The following is a 16,581-nucleotide window of genomic DNA, read 5'->3' as shown; positions in this document are numbered from 1 at the left end:
CATCTGGATTCCTTATTTTTGTAGAGTTCTTATAGTCCCCAATCATTTCAACAATTTTTTTATGACATTCCAATGACATTTAGGTAAATATTTCAGCAGGCGATGACTTTGCAAAAATTTCTCATCGGCATGTCTATATCTGGGTTATGGTCATTGAGATAATAAGTAACAACATGAAGGGGATGGTTGCCGAGTCCACCTATCATATATGAGGTTTCATATAGGCATGCTATATCCTGGGTTATGGTGATTCTATTGATTTTGCTTTTTTTTTAATTGTCTCTGGAAAGTTCCTCTGCTTTGTCCATTGCTTCGTAGTTCTTTTTTCCTCTTTTGTTCCCCTAAGGAAGGAGGTTGTTGTAAAAAAAGGGAACAAAATAGCATATGCAAGAGAACAAATAATCTCTCTTTTTCCTAAAAAATTAAGATAAAAATAGGTGTATGATCTCTCTTTACTTCCCTAATGTTCAGCACATCTAAAAAAAGTACATAAATGTCCCTTGTCAAAGCAAAGAACTACATGACATTATAAACCAAAAGGGTTCTTTAACAAGAGCACACAAGTAAGTACATGCATATATATATATATATATATATATATATATATATGCGCCAAAAAGGTGTCACCAAGGTGAGGTAGAACACAAGAAGCTCATACAAAGTGATAACATCGATGAGATTCGAGTTTACCTAAACCATGAAATAGCAGGAGAAGATGTAAGGTTTCATTGGTTTTGGATTTTCAAGCATCTATTATGGGTTAAAGCATAACTAAAAACAATAATATATTACATGTGTTTGATTCCCAATAGACAGCAATTCACCGACTGTGAAAAAACTTGAATTTTGGCCCCTCTCCAATGGATCTTCTATGAATATTTCGGTAAAACCATCTGCACTGACTTCGTCAACGTCCCTCAATTGATTTTTTTTCTGGTAAGGTTACCAACGACTAGATTTTTTGGTGAATAATTTTTCATTATTGTTTTACCCATAAATTGTTTTTTAAATTGGTTGTATGTGTCAGTTATGTCCCTCGATTGGTTTGTTTTTGTATGTATATTATCCAGTTTAATAAGTTTTTTTGGGGGGTTTTTTTGGTGTGTAGAATATTGCATGTGAGTTTCCTCAAATTTTTTTTTGCAAGAATATTATCAAGTTTACTGTTATTTGAATTATGAATGTGCCCCACTTGTTATCATGGGAATTAAATTTTTTATTACGAGATGGTAGCAAAGAAGAGAAAAAACACATAATTTACACCCATCATTATAAAGAAAAATAATAATACTGAGCCTGAAAGACTTAATGATTTGAGAGTTACGTGGTGTTTCATGAGACACTTTTTGACACATAAATAGGCTTGCCCTTCTGATAGAAAGGGATCTTGCTCTAACACTAAAAATCTTGCTCTAACACTAAAAATTTGGTTGTTAGATATTGTTTATCAAAAATATAGCCTAAATGATCTGCAACATAGAAATCTGCACTCATTTAAGTAGTTTTATGCACTTCCAACAAATCATTTGCTAAAATTTTTAGAATGCCCCATAAGTCCTGTTGATTATGCAAGAAAATGCTGATATTGCAGCTCAATATTTGTCTCTCATCCTGAAAGCATCGACAGAGGGGGAGGGGGACTTATTGGTGAAGTAGTTTAAGCTATTGGCTTACGTTGAGTGTAATAATTATGATTTTTTAATGTAAATAATCATGAATATTTATATAAGATTACGTAAGTTTGGATCTGAGGATGACCCAAAATCAGGAAATCTAGTCTAAACTGAAGATAGAGCTTTACAGACTCTAAAAAATAAATCCGAACTGGATTTGGATTGATTGAAACTCTAAAAAACCCAGTTTAATGAATAACGGATCAGATACATGAGTTCAGATCTAAATCCAAATGCCCAAGCCCAAAAAGGTAGTTACAAAATAAAGAAATAAAGAGGGGGCTAAAAAGAGAAAATAATAAGAAAAATGAGATAATAAAAGAAGAAGACGAGGGGTGAATTGGGGGATTTCCCATGGAAGGAACCCCTCATCTTATAGGGAGCTATCACATGGCAAAAATCTCTCTCTTCTCTCCCCTCTTTACATGATACCACCCACCCTCCCTCCCTCTCTCTCTTCTCTCTCCCCTTTAACCGACACCCACCTCCCCTCCCTCTCTTTCTTCCTTAACTCTCTTCTCTCTCTCGAGTTCTCTCTCTCTTCTCTCCCCACTCTCATGTATCTCTCTCTTTTCTCTTTTTGCTTTCTCTCACTCTCATCTTTTTCACTCTCCCTCTCTCTCTCTCTCATTTTTCTTCTTCTTCATTTCTGCGGTGAAGGAGGACAAGAGAAAGAAGGGAGAAGAAAAGAAGAAAGAAGAAGAAGAAGAAGAAGAAGGTGGAGCTGACCCTAGCCCCACTGTCGCTCTCTCTGTTCTCTCTCTACACCATTGTTGTGCCCCCCGCTGACGCCAGGCAGCAGTAGATGTTGCCCTTGAGCCGCCATTGCAGCTCTCTCCCTCTTTGTTGTACGCATCCGCTGCTCACGCTATCATCACCTAGCACCTCACTCGTGCCCAACCCATGCATTGGCTCCTACTGACGCCGAGACCATAGTTGTTGTCGTCGCTGCTGAGCGCTGCCACAGTTGCCATGCCACCCACGTTGTTGTCACACCCTACATGCATGTTGCCGCATGACCCGCACCACAACCACCCCTGTTGTCGTTGTTGCCCCCCCTCCCGCTGTCGATCCTCTATTGTAGTGAGTGTATCGAGCTCGGGGAAAATATTCGTGCGATGAGAAGTTCAAAAAATATCAAACGTAGGACATGACTATAGAGGTATGATTCCTCTATCCCTACTAGGGTCCTACTTACACAATTGTGCCTAAGTAGATAACCATGAACGAAAATAGGGCAAAACCTGCCCTAATTTTTTACGCTTTTTAGAACTCAAAAGCAGTCATTTTTTGAGTTCATAAGTATGTTTAATTATTTTATTGGACAAACTAGAATTGTGATTGATGGATGAGGTATTTAAAATTGGAGAGTCAACTGTTAGAAGTGCTTGTTTTGCAGGTTGAACTCCTAAAAATTAAAAGATAAAATCAGCATATAAAATTGTAAATTTAGTGAATTTTTGTATGTGCTTATGTTATGACATATGAATGGATATGTTTATATGTAAGCATCTGATTGCAACATATGAATGGATATATGTTTGTGCATGCATGTGATTGCAGCATATGAATGAATGGATGCATGCAGTTGTTCATGATTATGAGTATATGCCTGAATGAAATATATACATAATTGTATGTATGAATTGCTTGCAAGCTTGATTGTTTGTTGAATGAATTATATGCCTAACCATATGCATGGGTTGCTTATGTGTCTAGTGGTAGGCTTGAGTGAAATGACTGCATAATTATATGCATAAGTTGCATGTGAGTGTAAGTGTACACTCAAATGACTTGTGCACATAATTGTATGCATAAGTATATGTACATATGATTATATGTTTGAATTTCATGTGCGCATAAGAGTATGCATGAATTATATGTTTATTTACACATAAAGGTATGTGTAAGTTGTATGTTAATTTATGCATAAAGGTGCACATAAATTGTTTATTTATATATGCATAAAGGTATGAGTGCATTGGCATGCATAAATGATTTGTTTATGTACACATAAAAGTATGCATAAATTGTATGGTTATCCATGCATAAGGGTATGCTTGATTTGTATGCTTACATCGTCATAGGATGACATAAATGTTATGTAAGTTAAATCATAATCATTGTATTGTTTGCATTTTAGAGACCTAGTAAGGGTCTGCAAAATTGTGCTGAGGCATGATGTAGCTCACACTCCGTACTTTATGTTTTTCAGATATGTAAGAGTAGGAGGATGAATGTCACAACACATGAGGACTTCAGATGTTGGGATAGACTGGACTAAACTGCTATTTTGATTTTTGGTTGTAAACTTTGAAATTTCATTTATGGAATAAATGAAATTATTTTGATATGTTAAGTTGTAAATGGTTTGATTCTAAACTTGTCACATACCTGAGTTTGAGGGTAGTTTCAAAATGATTAGATAAGACTTCGGTTGTGTTAAAAAAGAATTATAAAAGAAATTCTTTACATTTTTGGATTTTGAGTTTGGGGTGTGACAATGAGGTTGTTATTTGATACCCGACTTGAATAAGATGAAGACATGAAAACTTGTAGTGACTGTGGTGAGATAGAGATAGAGGTTTACAAATTAAGAAAAGTATGGGCCTAGATGTAGAGGAGAGTGAAAATGGGGTTGAGGAAATTATGGAGGGTCCACAGGTAGTAGATGTGATTATGAGCCCGATAGAGGAAAGTGAGGGCTAAAGGTAGAAGAGAGTCATGTTGGGCTACATAGTGCACAGGAGGTTCCCCCTCCCCCTCCTTTGACAAGAGTGCATGCCTAGAGTAGGAGGTTGCAACAACAAACAATGTCTGGTGCTGAGGGATGGGTATTTTTCAAAATTTAGTTTGTATATTCATTATTAATTTTACATTCAATAACTATTAAAATTGTCATATATAACTGCCATTTGATGTTTGTGCGTGTATGTAAGCATTGATGAACCACTTGATGTTTTTATATGTGTGTAAGCATAATTTATGAACATAAAGTTTAAAACATCTTAAAATTGTCTTTAAAAAAAAAGTCTTGGAGTCAACATTATAGTTGTTCAGTACTCTAATACTACAAGTTATGTAAATCAAGAGTATATCACTATAATTCATGGACATTTGGTACCGATTCCATACCTTTATTAGTGCCAAATATTGGTAATAATGAAGGTATATAAATAAATCATATTTATTTGACACTTCATATAATCATCACTATTTTGTGTATATGCATCATGCATGCTATGCATAGTATTTATTTATGTGTTTGTATACATGAATTTCAATGTTATAACTACTAAATATGTGCATGTGAGTGAAATAACCACATTCGCCTCTAGTACCCCATGTGTATCGATTCTTCTAGCACAAAGCACACTCATTGTTTCTACACTGACGGAGTCCCATAAGGATTTTCTAGATCATATGCATTTTAAAAAATTCTTAGAGAACATGCTATGAAACATCGACCATAGTCTCATAAATTGTATTGTATAGTTTTGGAGTCTGTCGTCAAACACATTAATCTTCAAATACATTAAGATGATGATTATGTTGAAGGATGTGACACGAATCACCAGATTAAAGTGTCATTAAAAGACAGTGACTAGATGCCAGTGGGGAGAATTCAAAGATTTATGTCATGTATAGCACAATTACAGAACATCATTGAAACACATGTAAGTTTTCTTTAAATAATCTGTTGGAAGTGTTCATTCTTTTGTTGGAGATGTTTATTCTTTTGTTGGAGGCATTCATGATGTTTGTTACATTTTAGGTAACATAATGCTTCTATGCAGACGCAATAGATAAGGACCTTGAGGATGTGGTTGTGCATGTGAGAGACCATGAAAGGAGTAACATTTTGTTGCACAATATTGTAAATACCTCAAATTTTCCTCATTCATTTTCAAACACCCCCTTTTCAACAGATGCTAATCCCCTTAAATCAGTCTACCCCTAAGTCCATTCTAGTTTAGGTGTCATTTTGCCCCTTTTATCGGTAAAATTATCATTTTACCCTTAGGTCACCTTAGACCTCCACCGATTAGGTTCAACCAAGCTCATTTTTAAGTTTAGAACAGTTAGAATGACTGTCATTTCTAGCTCTCCTAAGCTCACGATAAGCGAATCCTATTCATTTCTAACCATTTCAGTTGAATCTGGTTCATTTCTTGAGAAATGAGCTTATATCCAGTTCAAATCCTAGCAAACTGTTTCTGAGTCAATAATTTTCTGTTGATCCTATTTCCATGTGTCAAACTTGAGCTCACCAGGAATTCAAGTGATCTAATTCCAGTTCAAATCCATTTCCCATAGTCTTGGAATCCATTTTAGCTCACTTCAACTCATTTTCAGCTGAAATTGGGCCAAGTCTAGTCAGCCCAACTAGTATTTGAGCTTCAGATTTAGTTTATCTCAGTATAACTGACCTTCTTTCAGCTCAAACCCAATACAGTCTCGTTACTCACCTCACTCTAGTGTTTATTTCATATCATTTCACTGAGAATTATGTCATTTCTCGATCATCCAGTCTGAGAGTTTAGTTGAATCAGTGTCTTTTTAGTTCATCTGAGTTTAGAAACCCTAGAATCCAGTTCAATTTAGTTTAAACTAGTTCAAACCTCATTTTACAGTGTCACCCTTTACCCTGTAGAGGCAAAATCATTTCTGACATTTTCTCAAACTGGTACAATTGCCAATCTGGGCTCGGATCAATTCCTTCTCCAAAATTTTAGCTATATTTGAGATCCAATTCACATTTGGATCGGATCTGATATTCAATATCCAATTTCTATCCTGAGACAAGAATTGTCAATTCCTTGTCTCTGCCAAGGGTCTGGAACTTCAAATCCCCCATCCAGGGTATGTATTTCGCATATCATTTCATGTCATTTCAGGTCATTTCAGGTCATTGCATGTCATTTTTGAGATCCAACACTCTTGTTTTCAAAATATTAAATCTAGACCCGATTTTAAAACCTTTCTTTCGAAATCAATTTTAAAAACCTGAGTTTTAAATCGATATTTTCCATTTGGCCAACAACTCCCACGGCTTTACATTTCTTATTTTAAAGCATTTTTCCTAGAAAAATGATCTAGATTCATTTTAAACTTGATTTTTAAACAATTCTTGATTTTCACCAATTTTCCTCAAGTGGGGTCCACCCTACAAGGGTGCCAAACCCTAATTTTTCCATCTTTATTCAATTTCATCTCATTTTTATATTATGCTTATTTTAAAAATACAAAAAATTTAGTGGATCTAGGTGTCTTTTAAAGTTTCTTGAAAATCTTGTTTTTAACCCCTTTATTTTCACCATTTTAAAATCATTTTTGAAAACCAAATGGGGCCAACATTAGGTGGCACCACATTTGAAAGTCTTTATGTTAGTTTAGATTTTCATTAGAGTTTTAACTAAACCGAAGTTTGAAAAGTCAAAAACCAAAATGTGAATTCAATTAGGACTTTGATTTTATTTTCAAATTTATTTTTGTTTTAAACTTCTTTTAAAAACCTTTATTTATTTGTTTTAAAAAAACCAAATGTGGGGCCCACCTGGGTGACACCACATTTGGAAGTTTTTCAAACTTCCTTAAGACTTCATTAGGGTTTTAATTAATGCCAAAATTGAAACTCTTTTCAAATTAGAACTCTTTGGAAAAATCACCCCCTCTAGAGTTATTTTTTTTTAGAATTCCGCCAAAATTGAAACTCTTTAAACCAAAGCCCCAATTTCCTTCTATAAATAGCACTCCATAGGGGTCAACCCTCTCATTGTTCTCTCTCTCTCATAAACTCTCCTTCTCCTTCAGCAGCCTCCTCCATTAATCCCAAGGTGAGCTTCCTCTTCTTCCTTGTTTATTATTTTTATTTTTTTATCGATTTCCCTTGAATCCACCATAGTCGCCCCCCTTTTCTTTGCTTTTCTTTATTGTTGGAATCAAGAAATCATGTGAGAGCTTCAATAAGATGATCAATTGAGTGTTCAATGTGTTTTACACATTTTTGATCCATGAATAATACTTATAATTCATTTATTTTGTTAAGGCCTAAAAAAAGATCGAGATTCGACCCTTTTATGGACCGAATCCCTCTTTTAATGGAGAAATCAAATTCTTGATCATGCTTTCCTATGTTTTTATTTTTGTTTCATCATGTTCATATTTATTTTCAGTTGTTCATGCATTTAATCATGATTCATAGCTTTATTTACACGTTTTATAGTTTTTAGTATGCTTAATTAGATTTCTTTTTGTTCTAGGGTTTTAGTTTTACAGTTTTGATTTCTAGTCGCCTATTAATGATATTATTTTACTAGTTTATACTCGTTGCTTAAATCTAATTTTTTTATGATAGAATCATGTATATACCCCCAGTTTCTAATAAAAAAAATGATTTTTTTAGTTTGTAACCCTATTTTATAAAATCAAAGTCAGAACTTGTTTCCTGCATCGTTAAAACACTATGCAGAAACATGAGCAACTTGTCGAGGTCATATCTCCCTCATCAAAGATTGTATTAATGATCTTTAAAAATCAGCATTCTCATCAGAGTGTCTAGTTTATTTTGTAAAATTTTTATGATTTTCTATAATTGATTGCTATTTTTCTTTAACTCGATATCAGAATCTATGTTTCTTGAACTGATAGGCACGATTCAGATCCAAGTTCATCTTGCTGGAGGGATTTCTTCCTAACCGAAGATCGTATTGATGATCCATAAAAAGTGATCGATTCGTCTGCATGTCTACTTTTTGTGGTGTAATTTTTATAATTTTTTACCGTAGTTATCTATTGTTTTGAAAGTGGAAATCAGAATCTGTGTTTTTTTATCGTTAGTTTTGATTTGAACCCTAGGTCATCTTGCCAAAATGATTTCTCTCTAACCGAAGATCATATTTTTGATCCGTAAAAGGGTTTTTCTCATCATGATATCTAGTTTGTCTCTGAAAAAAATTATGAATTTTCATGGCTGTTTTCTATTTTTCTTTAAACCAGAACCAGGGTTTGTCTTTCTTGCATCCTTATATGTTGGCCAGAATCAAGCGCATATTGTCAGAACGGTTTCTCCCTAACCAAAAATCATATTACCAATCTGTAAAAAGGGTTATTTTCATTGGTCTGTCTAGTTTATCTTTGTTGAATTTCATAATTTTTTATCTCTATTTGATATGTCGTTTTGGTCTGACACTGTGAAAGGTACAAAATAATAGGTAAAATAACATATTTTTACATTTTTTATTCAATATTTATATCCAAAATAATCAATGTCCAATATTTATTTTTTGATTGCATCTTATTTTTTGGATTATCATTAATGTCCATGTAAATTTTTATGATTTTTGGAATTCATTTAACGTGTTATTTAGTTATTTCATGAAAACAGGATGCCCAGAGAGTCTTGATTTAACTGAAATACAGACAAAAGTCAGTCTTTTTCTATTATTTCATCTTTTTCATAAAAAGTTTGATATTTATAGAGTTTGATCATCTTCATAATCATACCAGGGTGCTCTCCACCCGATTTGGCATCATTTTGAATTTGTTTAGTCTTCAGATTAAGCGTATTACAAAAATCTTTTCTGAAAACCCCTCTTTTTAACACAGTTTTGTAAATAATATCAAATTTCAAGGGTATTTTGGTCATTTTTCCTAATTTCAAATTTTTAAGTTTTTATTCTTAGTATTTATTTAGTTTTGTATTATCCTTTATTTTATTTATTTTACGAAAGCATTGGGAAATTCTTATATCCAGATAAATCCCTTAATTTTGAGATATTATTGAAAAAATCCAGAAAATCCTATATTTTTCTACTAACATGTTTGCTAATTTTGTAGGAAAATTCAAGATTATATTATATTTTATTTCTCCTTTTTCTTTATTCAATTATTGATGTAAATTATAATTATAATATTGGAATAAAAAAAATTCTTCCTGCTTAGCTTAGGCTGCATTTGCATATAGTTTGATTTTAATATATTGCTGCTATTGCTTGTCATTCATGCATATATTTCAAATCTACAATGGTCAAAATGAATGGCACGTGCACCTGCTTCTAAGGAGTTGGTAAACTCAGTGGAATTCGCATTTGTGGCCATAGTCAGAATACGAACGATACTCAGATTTATCATCTTCTTTTAAGTTACAAACGCCCTACACTCTTAGGCCATCTTAAAAAATCATTGCATATTTCCAAAAGTTTTTCCAAGTATTTTTCCTTTTAGAATAAAATGAGATATATTCAACACATATTTGTGGCCATAGTCAGGGATATGTGATGAATTTATCCTATTTAAATTCTATAAGGCACAGAAATCCCTTTTATAAATGATTTTCTTAAATTCTTTAAAAAAATATTTTCACAAACTACATCCATGCATCATCTAGGTTAAAATTCCATCATAAAAAACTTCACAGGGCCAAGCGCCCATCCCTTTTGATCTATTTCAGAGTTCCATCTCAGAAAAATTGATTTTCTCAAAAGCATGAGGATTTTTCTGCTTCAAAAATCGATTTTCTCAGAATAGTTTTCCTTTCTTCAAAAGTGTTTTTCAAGTTTGAATTACGATTTTCAAAGCATCTCCTTCTCCAAGAATTTCCAAAATATTCTAAGCACACCATGTTTTCAATCTGCATTTTTTCCAAAGTTTATAGTACATGCTTGCTTCTTCGTGCATTTAGGAATAGAATAACGATTTAGACAGCTGAACAAAGCAAAGCACAAGATTGATCCTTGGTTCGATTACCCCTGGTTATGGCGCCAAGAATGGTTGAACCTCGTACCGATAGGCGAGTCCCATTCTACGAAATTTTCCCGCATTTTAAAACAGAGGTGAGTTATTTTCAAAACTTTTTCAAAAGGTAAGTTTGACTTGCGAAAGTAAAATTTTGCAATAATAACAAACATGAACGAAGTTGAGTGGCAACTAGCCAGCCAAGTAGTCTGATAGTTTGAATTTCTTTAACAAACACCACATTGCTCTGAAGTAGTTAGTAAAAAAATCCATGGCACAATAAAGGATAAAAAGAAGGATTACCCACTTTGTTTGAAAACAAATTAGAAGACTAGTAGGACAGTGAAAAAGACATCAACATGGAATTTATGGCGGATGTACATGAGGATGAAGAGGAAGATAAGGTCCATATCGAGGAGAAAGTTGGGGCTACAACAAGTGCTACTGGGGCAGATATAAAAATACTTGTTTAAGGAAAGAAGTTGCCAGGTTGATGGAGATGCTTAACTATCAAGGTGGTCTTATCGCTCATTTGCAAAATTACAAGGAGCTACAAAACCACCTAAAGCGAAAATGAACAGTGATTTGTAGCTTGATCCGCCACTATATCTCTCCCCCTCTTGGCTATGTGCATTTGATGTGCATGCTGCTGTCGTCTAGCACCTCACCCACAAGTAGCCTTGGTGTTGTTGTGCCCTGCTGTTGTGCCCCTTGCTGATGTCAATATCATAGTTGCTATCATCATTGTTGAGCATCGATGTTGTTGTGCCACCCATGCTGCTCTCATGCCCTACACACATGTTGTTGCATGACTTGCATCGCAACTGCCTCCGTTGCCACTATCCCCCTCCCGCTGTTGATCCTCTACCACAGTGACTGTACCGAGATTAGGAAAAATATCTGTGTCAAGAAGTTCAAAAAATACCAAACACAGGACACAACTATAGAGGTACAATTCTCTTATGCTTATCGAGGTCATACTTACGCAAGAGTGCATAAGCAGATAACCATGAACAGAAATAGGGCAAGCCATACCCTAATTTTTGGCGATATTTTTATAACCTGAAAGAGGTCATTTTTGGGTTCATAAGTATGTTTAATTATTTTATTGAATGAATCAGAGTTGGGATTGGAGGATGTGGTATTTAAAATGGAAGAATCAACAATTAGAGGTGCTTATTTTGCAGGTCGAACTCCTAAAAATTAAAAGATAAAATTGACATGTAAAACTATAAATTTGGTGGATTTTTATGTGTGCTTGTGTAGGGGCGACATACAAATGGATGTATGTTTGTGTAAGCATGCGATTGCAAGATACAAATGTATATATGTTTGTTTGCACATACAATTGCAGCATACAAATGAATGGATGCATGAAGTTGTTTGCAAGAATGAATATATGCTTGAATGAAATATATATGCATAATTGTATGCATGAATTACTTGCGAGCCTGATTGTTTGTTAAATGAATTATATATCTAACTGCATGCATGAGTTGCTTGTGAGCCTAATGGTAGGCTTAGGGATGGCAGTGGACCAGAGGGAAACAAGGATCCGTTCGAACCCGTCTCATTTGAGGCAGGGATGGAGGACATGAAACAAAGAATATACCAGGGATGGAGGTAAAAATCAAAACCCGTGTAGGGATGGAGGCGGGGATGGACTTACTCTTTCTCCTGCCTTGTCTTGCCCTGCCCTACCCCATCCCATCCCTGATCTCTGCTAATGAAATTACTAATATACTTTTATTATATTATAAAATAACATTTAAATGCTATATATATATATATAAAACCCTAAGTTTCTACTTTCTAACCCTAAATAAGTCTCCTTTCTCTCCTTTCTCCTTTTATCTCCTTCCTCTCATGGCTCTAAAGAAGGACTATTTAAATCATGTACTAGTAGAAAACAGGGATTCGTTCGAACCTGCCCCATTTAGAGCGAGGATGGAAGACATAAAACAGGGAATGAAATGGTCATGGAGGTGAAAATCAAAACCCACAACAGGGATGGACGACAAATTTGAGACATGCTGGGGGTGGAGAGCTTGTCCCGCGCACCTTCCCCCATCCATTGCCATCCCTAGGTAGGCTTGATTGAAATGACTGCATAATGTATGAGTTGCATGTCAGTGCAAGTGTACACTCGAATGGCCTGTGTTCCTAATTGTATACGTAAGTACATGTACATATGATTATATGTTTGAATTTTATGTACGCATAAGAGTCTGCATGAATTGTATGTTTATTTACACATAAAGGTAAGCGTAAGGTATGCTAATTTATGCATAAAGGCATGTGTAAATTGTTTGTTTATCGACGTATAAAGGTATTTGTGCATTGTATGATTGATATACGCATAAGGGCATGCATAAATGGTTTGTTTATATACGCATAAAAGTATGCATAAATTGTATAGTTATCCATGCATAAGGGTATGAGTGATTTGTATGTTTATATCATCAGAGAATGACATAAATGGTATGTAAGTTGAATCATAATCATTGTGTTTGTGTTTTAGAGACCTAATAGGGGTATACCGAATTATGTTGTGACATGATGTGTCTCACGCTCCATACTTTATGTTTTTCATATCCATGAGAGTAGGTGGATGAATGTTACAACACACAAAAACTTCGAAAGTTGGGATGGACTGGGGTTGGGAGAATTGTGGAGGGTCCTTAGGCAGTAGATGTGATTATGAACTCAGGAGAGTGAGGGCCGGAGGTAGAGGAGAGCTATGTTAGGCTACATAGTACATACAAGGTTCCTCCTCCCCCTTTCGGCAAGAGTTCATGCTTCGAGTAGGAGGTCTCAACAATAAATAATATTTGGTGCTAAGGAACATGTACTTTTCTATATTTATTTTGTATATTCATTGTCAGTTTTACATTCTATTAACTGTTAAAATTATCATATATAACTATCACTCGATGCTTGTGTGTGTATGTAAGCATTCAGAAACCACTTGATATTTTTATGTGTGTGAGTGTGTATACACATAATTCATGAAATAAGATTTAAAGCAACATCTTCGAGTCATCTTAAAAAAAAAGTCTTGAAGTCAACATTATAATTGTTCAGTACCCCAGTACCACAAGTTATGCAAATCAAGAGTATATCACCATACTTCATGAACATTTGGTACTGATTCTATACCAAATGTTGACTTAAACCATAATTCATAATATTTGGTACTAATGAAGGTATAAAACTAAATCATTTTTATTCTGCACTTTATATAATTATCACTATGTGTATATGCATTATGCTATGCATAGCCAATGTGTTTATTTGTGTGTTTGCATTTCAATGTTATAACAATTGAATATGTGCATGAGAGTGCAACAACCACATCAACCTCTACTACCCCACATGTATCAATTCTTTTGGCATAAAGCAGACACATATTTTTTTAGCACTAATAGAGTCCCATAAGGATTTGCTGAAACATATTACATGAATTTGTTCATGTGGAGGATGATGAGTTTTTCTTATGAGACCTTGCATGGTCGAGGTTCCCATGAAGCAACACCTCTCTCTCTCTCCTAGTCTTTTCCATTGCAGCAACTGCAACAACTTATCCTCTTGTGCCTGTCTTGTAGCAACAACAATGGCATGACACTCTGTGGTTGCCTTGTATCCACAAGGCATGGATTTTTATTTTTCAATGTGATTAGGCTAAGGCAAAAAACCCTTTATCATCAGCCGCACATTGGCAGGCCTCTGGTTCATAAAACCTTTAAAGTCAGTTTGATCAATAAAGTCCTCAAGTAAATAATCAACATTTTGTTTAATACATCCAATGCAATGAGATGGAGCAAAAATTTTGTTAAAAAAGAAAAAAAAATTCCAATTTTTAAATTATGACTTCTTTAAGATTGTAAATTAGTTAGCCAAATACATACACACGTGTGCGCTCCTGATACCTTAAGTAAAACACCATTGATTTGTAGTACTAATCTCCAAAAGCAAAGCTAGCCTTTGGACATGAATCAGATGTACACACACAGGTATGATAACTTTATTGTGGGAAACACTTGGCATATGAAAATCTAATCTCTAAAAGCAAAAAATGGTGTTTAGACATGCTTGACAAGTTCTATTTATTAGTTGTAGTAGCTAAAAGTTGAGTCTAATGTGAATTCTCTGGTCATGTCTAAACCATGCTTATTTTCATATGAATGTTTTTCATTTATTTTTCATTGATTCCATTGTTTTTCACTTCTTGATTTCATCTATTTTTTTATCTAGTTATTAAAAGGTGTGATGGATTGGAAAGAAAATTTTCATCTCAACTCAGATTTCTTTTTTTTTAGGCTAGGTAAGGAAAAATCCTTTCATCACTTATCATAAATAGACAAACTGTAACACCCCGATTTGGGACCTCGGGAGTCTGAGTTCGATTGGTTAACGCCTTAAATCCAAAAAATGGTGACCTTTAGTAAGGGCTACCTGGTTCGTGGCCAGGGTGCAGCCATCATGGAGAGTGGTCCGCCAGTGATTTAATGATATGAAGACCCTACATCGTTGCGTGCTTAGTATGAGATAAGTCTAAACTCTAATATCATTATGAGATTAAAGAGTGAGATCCGTCAGGATCATTTCACGATATCACTCATGAGAGAACGAGTGAAATATGTGTTTAAGAATGTGGTTTAATGTGTTGAACTTAGCTTATGGCTTAGGGTTATACTCACACAGTGTTTGGGACTCTAGACGACTATGAATGATTGATAACTATCATGGTTAGGATGTAGCATAAACCATACCGAGATTGAGATTGAGTCTGACCACCCGACTAGCTATCGGTGGAGTCTCCTTTTTATTTCACTGCAGTATCTTGTGATCACTAGGAGTGTATGGTTCATTGTCTGACTAACATGTAGAATTGGGGTGTTCTACACAGGTTGCTATGCTCATAGAAAAATATAACCGGTATAGTTGACCAAGGATTAGTTTGGTGTGATAGAGTGTTTAAGACAATAATAGAGAGATAATTAAAAATAAAAACTTGTATGGTATGTAAAAAACTAAACTCAGATTCGAGGCTTAGAGCCCACTACAATTGTAAGTTAAAGTGTTTATTTGTTTATAATTATTCCTTACTAGGTTGTAGATTCACCCTTCTGTATAATTACAATTGTAGGTTTCAGGCATACTAGCACAGGCAGGACGTGATCGACTACTTCTTCGATAGAGCACTTGATAGTTTTTATTTTTCTTGTCATTGAATATTTATGTATTTTGTTATTTCTTATGTTATGAATGATGAACATTGTGAAGGAAAGTGAGTTATTGGAAAAAGAATGAAAAAAAAAATAGCTATGTTTTTTCTATGTGAACTCTATATGCTTTCCCTCTAAGTTATTAGCAATTTATCACATAGATATACTATCACAATATAATCTCTTTCTAATATGCATGACATATCACGATTAACATATGTATGTAATCATCTCATAATTTCATTCATGGTCATTTTATGCATATCATGTTCATATTCAAAAACTATATTTTTAATTATATTAATTCACAAAATTACAATAACATGCAATGCAAAAAGGTTTATTTAAAACTAAAATTACTTATAATATCCCTTGCCTCGAATATGAATTTTATGTTCTAGTCACAATCGAGTCTCAAGCAGCTCTAATAGTAGGATCTGATCAATACACCAACATATTCGTATTAATATACACCACCTCTTATATTTTAACAAAATTATCAAAATATTCCTCTCGAATTGACTTGTGAGACCTCAATTTTTGTGTCCCTGATTTGATCAAGACCAGATGACACATAATTTTTTCTTTACGAAATAAGTCCAACGCACCAAACCTCACTCAATTCTGAGTTTGGAGTGCAAAGTTATGCCCATTTTACCAAAACGAATCTTGGGTACACACAAGAATACTTTGATTATTTCAATAATTATTCTCAAAATTCAAAATTAAATCACATACTCGATCCAGATTCATTTCTGATCTAGATCCAAAATTGTTTGATTGGATCCAGACCCATTTCTGATACGGATCTAGAACTGGTCCATCCAGCAAAGATTTAGATCCAGATCTAACTCTAATCTAGATCCAAAACTGTCAGGCTGGATTCAAACACAGTTCTGATCTAAATCCAGAACTAATTCATTCAGTTTGATCCAGATCTAGTT

This window comes from Nuphar pumila, chromosome 7, assembly GCF_984573655.1.
Source record: "Nuphar pumila chromosome 7, dmNupPumi1.hap1.1, whole genome shotgun sequence".
NCBI classification, from domain to species: domain Eukaryota; kingdom Viridiplantae; phylum Streptophyta; class Magnoliopsida; order Nymphaeales; family Nymphaeaceae; genus Nuphar; species Nuphar pumila.
The sequence above is the reverse complement of the archived record's forward strand: the minus strand, read 5'-3'. Positions refer to the sequence as shown.